This window comes from Delphinapterus leucas, chromosome 19, assembly GCF_059928025.1.
Source record: "Delphinapterus leucas isolate spDelLeu-1000000601 "Yukka" chromosome 19, BTC_Dleu_Yukka2, whole genome shotgun sequence".
Lineage (NCBI taxonomy): Eukaryota > Metazoa > Chordata > Mammalia > Artiodactyla > Monodontidae > Delphinapterus > Delphinapterus leucas.
The window spans coordinates 28,633,139-28,641,120 of NC_143147.1; the positions used below are offsets into that span (position 1 = coordinate 28,633,139).

Consider the following 7,982-nt stretch of genomic DNA (forward strand, 5'->3'; position numbering starts at 1 on the left):
GCCGGGGCCCCGCTGCAGGCCCCGCCTCCTCAGGCCCCTCCCACCACGGCGCGCGCGCCGGAGGGGGCGCTCCCCGCCAGCCCGGCCCGCCAGGCGGCCAGAAGGCGGCCCTGGAAGGCAGCCGCACCCCAGACGCCCCCGGGGTGCCTGGCCCGGACCCAGGCTCCGCCGCGGGCCCGGTTGCCGTCCCTTCGGCCAGCGAGCCCGTCGACCTGCACCTGGCCGCCCCCACCGGCGCCCCGCCCCGGGGCCGCCACCTGTGTGCCGGTGGGTGTGTCCCTCCACAGCTCCCTCCGGCAAAAGCCCCGCCCCCCGCCGTGTCGCCGCCGCTGCCGGGTGCGGGAGCGGGATCGAGGGCAGGGGCCGCTTCCCCGGGCCTGCCGGCCGCCAGGGGCGGGCTCCTGAGCTCGGCGGGTGGTGTGCGGGCAAGGGTGGCCTCGCCGGGGCTGAGGGGCCATGGCGACACGATGGTGGCTCCCAGTGGCTTCGGGCCAGCTGCTGTCGGGCAGGAGGGCCGGCCCGGGCTGCGGCTGGGCGGCGCCTAGCGCCGCGTGGGCGGGCAGGGGCGATGCCCAAGGCACCGCGGGCCCCGGGCCCTGAAGCCTCCGGGGCCACGTCCCTGTGAGCGACGGGCCGGATCTTGGGCGGGGCGCCAAGCGCCGAAGGGTTCGCTGGGTCACGCCCGCCCTCGGCTGGGAGGGGGTGGCCAAACCCTCCGCCTCCGCCACCGCCCGGTACCCGAGACATCCGTTCCCCCTGCCTGGGCGGGCGACGGGGTCCTGCTGGGGCGGGCTGACCGCCAGGCTGGCGGTGAGGCGCAAGCGCCAGCGAAAGTGGGCCTCAAGAGGCAGGCCGCCGTCCCCGCCCCCGTCTACGGCCATACTACCCTGAACGCGCCCGATCTCGTCTGATCTCGGAAGCTAAGCAGGGTCGGGCCTGGTTAGTACTTGGATGGGAGACCGCCTGGGAATACCGGGTGTTGTAGGCTTTTTGCCTCCCGCTCCGCCTTCTCCTTTAACTCGCCCGCGGGCGGTGGCCGCCGGCTCCGCCCGCGCCGGGGCCCCGCTGCAGGCCCCGCCTCCTCAGGCCCCTCCCACCACGGCGCGCGCGCCGGAGGGTGCGCTCCCCGCCGGCCCGGCCCGCCTGGCGGCCAGAAGGCGGCCCTGGAAGGCAGCCGCACCCCAGACGCCCCCGGGGTGCCTGGCCCGGACCCAGGCTCCGCCGCGGGCCCGGTTGCCGTCCCTTCGGCCAGCGAGCCCGTCGACCTGCACCTGGCCGCCCCCACCGGCGCCCCGCCACGGGGCCGCCACCTGTGTGCCGGTGGGTGTGTCCCTCCACAGCTCCCTCCGGCAAAAGCCCCGCCCCCCGCCGTGTCGCCGCCGCTGCCGGGTGCGGGAGCGGGATCGAGGGCAGGGGCCGCTTCCCCGGGCCTGCCGGCCGCCAGGGGCGGGCTCCTGATCTCGGCGGGTGGTGTGCGGGCAAGGGTGGCCTCGCCGGGGCTGAGGGGCCGTGGCGACACGATGGTGGCTCCCAGTGGCTTCGGGCCAGCTGCTGTCGGGCAGGAGGGCCGGCCCGGGCTGCGGCTGGGCGGCGCCTAGCGCCGCGTGGGCGGGCAGGTGCGATGCCCAAGGGACCGCGGGCTCCGGGCCCTGAAGCCTCCGGGGCCACGTCCATGTGAGCGACGGGCCGGATCTTGGGCGGGGCGCCAAGCGCGGAAGGGTTCGCTGGGTCACGCCCGCCCTCGGCTGGGAGGGGGTGGCCAAACCCTCCGCCTCCGCCACCGCCCGGTACCCGAGACCTCCGTTCCCCCTGCCTGGGCGGGCGACGTGGTCCTGCCGGGGCGGGCTGACCGCCAGGCTGGCGGTGAGGCGCAAGCGCCAGCGAAAGTGGGCCTCAAGAGGCAGCCCGCCGTCCCCGCCCCCGTCTACGGCCATACCACCCTGAACGCGCCCGATCTCGTCTGATCTCGGAAGCTAAGCAGGGTCGGGCCTGGTTAGTACTTGGATGGGAGACCGCCTGGGAATACCGGGTGCTGTAGGCTTTTTGCCTCCCGCTCCGCCTTCTCCTTTAACTCGCCCGCGGGCGGTGGCCGCCGGCTCCGCCCGCGCCGGGGCCCCGCTGCAGGCCCCGCCTCCTCAGGCCCCTCCCACCACGGCGCGCGCGCCGGAGGGGGCGCTCCCCGCCGGCCCGGCCAGAAGGCGGCCCTGGAAGGCAGCCGCACCCCAGACGCCCCGGGGTGCCTGGCCCGGACCCAGGCTCCGCCGCGGGCCCGGTTGCCTTCCCTTCGGCCAGCGAGCCCCTCGACCTGCACCTGGCCGCCCCCACCGGCGCCCCGCCCCGGGGCCGCCACCTGTGTGCCGGTGGGTGTGTCCCTCCACAGCTCCCTCCGGCAAAAGCCCCGCCCCCCGCCGTGTCACCGCCGCGGCCGGGTGCGGGAGCGGGATCGAGGGCAGGGGCCGCTTCCCCTGGCCTGCCGGCCGCCAGGGGCGGGCTACTGAGCCCGGCGGGTGGTGTGCGGGCAAGGGTGGCCTCGCCGGGGCTGAGGGGCCGTGGCGACACGATGGTGGCTCCCAGTGGCTTCGGGCCAGCTGCTGTCGGGCAGGAGGGCCGGACCGGGCTGCGGCTGGGCGGCTCCTAGCGCCGCGTCGGCGGGCAGGGGCGATGCCCAAGGGACCGCGGGCCCCGGGCCCTGAAGCCTCCGGGGCCACGTCCCTGTGAGCGACGGGCCGGATCTTGGGCGGGGCGCCAAGCGCCGAAGGGTTCGCTGGGTCACGCCCGCCCTCGTCTGGGAGGGTGTGGCCAAGCCCTCCGCCTCCGCCACCGCCCGGTACCCGAGACCTCCGTTCCCCCTGCCTGGGCGGGCGACGGGTTCCTGCCGGGGCGGGCTGACCGCCAGGCTGGCGGTGAGGCGCAAGCGACAGCGAAAGTGGGCCTCAGGAGGCAGCCCGCCGTCCCCGCCCCCGTCTACGGCCATACCACCCTGAACGCGCCCGATCTCGTCTGATCTCGGAAGCTAAGCAGGGTCGGGCCTGGTTAGTACTTGGATGGGAGACCGCCTGGGAATACCGGGTGCTGTAGGCTTTTTGCCTCCTGCTCCGCCTTCTCCTTTAACTCGCCCGCGGGCGGTGGCCGCCGGCTCCGCCCGCGCCGGGGCCCCGCTGCAGGCCCCGCCTCCTCAGGCCCCTCCCACCACGGCGCGCGCGCCGTAGGGGGCGCTCCCCGCCGGCCCGGCCCGCCAGGCGGCCAGAAGGCGGCCCTGGAAGGCAGCCGCACCCCAGACGCCCCCGGGGTGCCTGGCCCGGACCCAGGCTCCGCCGCGGGCCCGGTTGCCGTCCCTTCGGCCAGCGAGCCCGTCGACCTGCACCTGGCCGCCCCCACCGGCGCCCCGCCCCGGGGCCGCCACCTGTGTGCCGGTGGGTGTGTCCCTCCACAGCTCCCTCCGGCAAAAGCCCCGCCCCCCGCCGTGTCGCCGCCGCGGCCGGGTGCGGGAGCGGGATCGAGGGCAGGGGCCGCTTCCCCGGGCCTGCCGGCCGCCAGGGGCGGGCTCCTGAGCTCGGCGGGTGGTGTGCGGGCAAGGGTGGCCTCGCCGGGGCTGAGGGGCCGTGGCGACACGATGGTGGCTCCCAGTGGCTTCGGGCCAGCTGCTGTCGGGCAGGAGGGCCGGCCCGGGCTGCGGCTGGGCGGCGCCTAGCGCCGCGTGGGCGGGCAGGGGCGATGCCCAAGGGACCGCGGGCCCCGGGCCCTGAAGCCTCCGGGGCCACGTCCCTGTGAGCGACGGGCCGGATCTTGGGCGGGGCGCCAAGCGCGGAAGGGTTCGCTGGGTCACGCCCGCCCTCGGCTGGGAGGGGGTGGCCAAACCCTCCGCCTCCGCCACCGCCCGGTACCCGAGACCTCCGTTCCCCCTGCCTGGGCGGGCGACGTGGTCCTGCCGGGGCGGGCTGACCGCCAGGCTGGCGGTGAGGCGCAAGCGCCAGCGAAAGTGGGCCTCAAGAGGCAGCCCGCCGTCCCCGCCCCCGTCTACGGCCATACCACCCTGAACGCGCCCGATCTCGTCTGATCTCGGAAGCTAAGCAGGGTCGGGCCTGGTTAGTACTTGGATGGGAGACCGCCTGGGAATACCGGGTGCTGTAGGCTTTTTGCCTCCCGCTCCGCCTTCTCCTTTAACTCGCCCGCGGGCGGTGGCCGCCGGCTCCGCCCGCGCCGGGGCCCCGCTGCAGGCCCCGCCTCCTCAGGCCCCTCCCACCACGGCGCGCGCGCCGGAGGGGGCGATCCCCGCCGGCCCGGCCAGAAGGCGGCCCTGGAAGGCAGCCGCACCCCAGACGCCCCCGGGGTGCCTGGCCCGGACCCAGGCTCCGCCGCGGGCCCGGTTGCCGTCCCTTCGGCCAGCGAGCCCGTCGACCTGCACCTGGCCGCCCCCACCGGCGCCCCCCCCGGGGCCGCCACCTGTGTGCCGGTGGGTGTGTCCCTCCACAGCTCCCTCCGGCAAAAGCCCCGCCCCCCGCCGTGTCGCCGCCGCTGCCGGGTGCGGGAGCGGGATCGAGGGCAGGGGCCGCTTCCCCGGGCCTGCCGGCCGCCAGGGGCGGGCTCCTGAGCTCGGCGGGTGGTGTGCGGGCAAGGGTGGCCTCGCCGGGGCTGAGGGGCCGTGGCGACACGATGGTGGCTCCCAGTGGCTTCGTGCCAGCTGCTGTCGGGCAGGAGGGCCGGCCCGGGCTGCGGCTGGGCGGCGCCTAGCGCCGCGTGGGCGGGCAGGGGCGATGCCCAAGGGACCGCGGGCCCCGGGCCCTGAAGCCTCCGGGGCCACGTCCCTGTGAGCGACGGGCCGGATCTTGGGTGGGGCGCCTAGCGCCGAAGGGTTCGCTGGGTCACGCCCGCCCTCGGCTGGGAGGGGGTGGCCAAACCCTCCGCCTCCGCCACCGCCCGGTACCCGAGACCTCCGTTCCCCCTGCCTGGGCGGGCGACGGGGTCCTGCCGGGGCGGGCTGACCGCCAGGCTGGCGGTGAGGCGCAAGCGCCAGCGAAAGTGGGCCTCAAGAGGCAGCCCGCCGTCCCCGCCCCCGTCTACGGCCATACCACCCTGAACGCGCCCGATCTCGTCTGATCTCGGAAGCTAAGCAGGGTCGGGCCTGGTTAGTACTTGGATGGGAGACCGCCTGGGAATACCGGGTGCTGTAGGATTTTTGCCTCCCGCTCCGCCTTCTCCTTTAAATCGCCCGCGGGCGGTGGACGCCGGCTCCGCCCGCGCCGGGGCCCCGCTGCAGGCCCCGCCTCCTCAGGCCCCTCCCACCACGGCGCGCGCGCCGGAGGGGGCGCTCCCCGCCAGCCCGGCCCGCCAGGCGGCCAGAAGGCGGCCCTGGAAGGCAGCCGCACCCCAGACGCCCCCGGGGTGCCTGGCCCGGACCCAGGCTCCGCCGCGGGCCCGGTTGCCGTCCCTTCGGCCAGCGAGCCCGTCGACCTGCACCTGGCCGCCCCCACCGGCGCCCCGCCCCGGGGCCGCCACCTGTGTGCCGGTGGGTGTGTCCCTCCACAGCTCCCTCCGGCAAAAGCCCCGCCCCCCGCCGTGTCGCCGCCGCTGCCGGGTGCGGGAGCGGGATCGAGGGCAGGGGCCGCTTCCCCGGGCCTGCCGGCCGCCAGGGTCGGGCTCCTGAGCTCGGCGGGTGGTGTGCGGGCAAGGGTGGCCTCGCCGGGGCTGAGGGGCCATGGCGACACGATGGTGGCTCCCAGTGGCTTCGGGCCAGCTGCTGTCGGGCAGGAGGGCCGGCCCGGGCTGCGGCTGGGCGGCGCCTAGCGCCGCGTGGGCGGGCAGGGGCGATGCCCAAGGCACCGCGGGCCCCGGGCCCTGAAGCCTCCGGGGCCACGTCCCTGTGAGCGACGGGCCGGATCTTGGGCGGGGCGCCAAGCGCCGAAGGGTTCGCTGGGTCACGCCCGCCCTCGGCTGGGAGGGGGTGGCCAAACCCTCCGCCTCCGCCACCGCCCGGTACCCGAGACATCCGTTCCCCCTGCCTGGGCGGGCGACGGGGTCCTGCTGGGGCGGGCTGACCGCCAGGCTGGCGGTGAGGCGCAAGCGCCAGCGAAAGTGGGCCTCAAGAGGCAGCCCGCCGTCCCCGCCCCCGTCTACGGCCATACTACCCTGAACGCGCCCGATCTCGTCTGATCTCGGAAGCTAAGCAGGGTCGGGCCTGGTTAGTACTTGGATGGGAGACCGCCTGGGAATACCGGGTGTTGTAGGCTTTTTGCCTCCCGCTCCGCCTTCTCCTTTAACTCGCCCGCGGGCGGTGGCCGCCGGCTCCGCCCGCGCCGGGGCCCCGCTGCAGGCCCCGCCTCCTCAGGCCCCTCCCACCACGGCGCGCGCGCCGGAGGGTGCGCTCCCCGCCGGCCCGGCCCGCCTGGCGGCCAGAAGGCGGCCCTGGAAGGCAGCCGCACCCCAGACGCCCCCGGGGTGCCTGGCCCGGACCCAGGCTCCGCCGCGGGCCCGGTTGCCGTCCCTTCGGCCAGCGAGCCCGTCGACCTGCACCTGGCCGCCCCCACCGGCGCCCCGCCACGGGGCCGCCACCTGTGTGCCGGTGGGTGTGTCCCTCCACAGCTCCCTCCGGCAAAAGCCCCGCCCCCCGCCGTGTCGCCGCCGCTGCCGGGTGCGGGAGCGGGATCGAGGGCAGGGGCCGCTTCCCCGGGCCTGCCGGCCGCCAGGGGCGGGCTCCTGATCTCGGCGGGTGGTGTGCGGGCAAGGGTGGCCTCGCCGGGGCTGAGGGGCCGTGGCGACACGATGGTGGCTCCCAGTGGCTTCGGGCCAGCTGCTGTCGGGCAGGAGGGCCGGCCCGGGCTGCGGCTGGGCGGCGCCTAGCGCCGCGTGGGCGGGCAGGTGCGATGCCCAAGGGACCGCGGGCTCCGGGCCCTGAAGCCTCCGGGGCCACGTCCATGTGAGCGACGGCCCGGATCTTGGGCGGGGCGCCAAGCGCGGAAGGGTTCGCTGGGTCACGCCCGCCCTCGGCTGGGAGGGGGTGGCCAAACCCTCCGCCTCCGCCACCGCCCGGTACCCGAGACCTCCGTTCCCCCTGCCTGGGCGGGCGACGTGGTCCTGCCGGGGCGGGCTGACCGCCAGGCTGGCGGTGAGGCGCAAGCGCCAGCGAAAGTGGGCCTCAAGAGGCAGCCCGCCGTCCCCGCCCCCGTCTACGGCCATACCACCCTGAACGCGCCCGATCTCGTCTGATCTCGGAAGCTAAGCAGGGTCGGGCCTGGTTAGTACTTGGATGGGAGACCGCCTGGGAATACCGGGTGCTGTAGGCTTTTTGCCTCCCGCTCCGCCTTCTCCTTTAACTCGCCCGCGGGCGGTGGCCGCCGGCTCCGCCCGCGCCGGGGCCCCGCTGCAGGCCCCGCCTCCTCAGGCCCCTCCCACCACGGCGCGCGCGCCGGAGGGGGCGCTCCCCGCCGGCCCGGCCAGAAGGCGGCCCTGGAAGGCAGCCGCACCCCAGACGCCCCGGGGTGCCTGGCCCGGACCCAGGCTCCGCCGCGGGCCCGGTTGCCTTCCCTTCGGCCAGCGAGCCCCTCGACCTGCACCTGGCCGCCCCCACCGGCGCCCCGCCCCGGGGCCGCCACCTGTGTGCCGGTGGGTGTGTCCCTCCACAGCTCCCTCCGGCAAAAGCCCCGCCCCCCGCCGTGTCACCGCCGCGGCCGGGTGCGGGAGCGGGATCGAGGGCAGGGGCCGCTTCCCCTGGCCTGCCGGCCGCCAGGGGCGGGCTACTGAGCCCGGCGGGTGGTGTGCGGGCAAGGGTGGCCTCGCCGGGGCTGAGGGGCCGTGGCGACACGATGGTGGCTCCCAGTGGCTTCGGGCCAGCTGCTGTCGGGCAGGAGGGCCGGCCCGGGCTGCGGCTGGGCGGCTCCTAGCGCCGCGTCGGCGGGCAGGGGCGATGCCCAAGGGACCGCGGGCCCCGGGCCCTGAAGCCTCCGGGGCCACGTCCCTGTGAGCGACGGGCCGGATCTTGGGCGGGG

The 7,982-nt window shown here is 77.1% G+C and overlaps 7 non-coding genes across 7 annotated transcripts; all 7 read left to right on the forward strand.

The window, feature by feature from the left end:
- Positions 1-869: 869 nt before the first annotated feature.
- Positions 870-988, forward strand: LOC149745307 (5S ribosomal RNA). Its single transcript, XR_016390160.1, has one exon. It is a non-coding gene; the product is annotated as a 5S ribosomal RNA (ribosomal RNA).
- Positions 989-1,922: 934 nt separating this feature from the next.
- LOC149745308 (5S ribosomal RNA) lies at positions 1,923-2,041 on the forward strand. Its single transcript, XR_016390667.1, has one exon. It is a non-coding gene; the product is annotated as a 5S ribosomal RNA (ribosomal RNA).
- A 921-nt stretch (positions 2,042-2,962) lies between these two features.
- Positions 2,963-3,081, forward strand: LOC149745309 (5S ribosomal RNA). The gene has a single exon (XR_016390668.1). It is a non-coding gene; the product is annotated as a 5S ribosomal RNA (ribosomal RNA).
- A 934-nt stretch (positions 3,082-4,015) lies between these two features.
- LOC149745310 (5S ribosomal RNA) lies at positions 4,016-4,134 on the forward strand. Its single transcript, XR_016390669.1, has one exon. It is a non-coding gene; the product is annotated as a 5S ribosomal RNA (ribosomal RNA).
- Positions 4,135-5,055: 921 nt separating this feature from the next.
- LOC149745311 (5S ribosomal RNA) lies at positions 5,056-5,174 on the forward strand. Its single transcript, XR_016389931.1, has one exon. It is a non-coding gene; the product is annotated as a 5S ribosomal RNA (ribosomal RNA).
- Positions 5,175-6,108: 934 nt separating this feature from the next.
- On the forward strand, positions 6,109-6,227 carry LOC149745312 (5S ribosomal RNA). The gene has a single exon (XR_016390162.1). It is a non-coding gene; the product is annotated as a 5S ribosomal RNA (ribosomal RNA).
- Positions 6,228-7,161: 934 nt separating this feature from the next.
- Positions 7,162-7,280, forward strand: LOC149745313 (5S ribosomal RNA). The gene has a single exon (XR_016390670.1). It is a non-coding gene; the product is annotated as a 5S ribosomal RNA (ribosomal RNA).
- Positions 7,281-7,982: the final 702 nt, after the last annotated feature.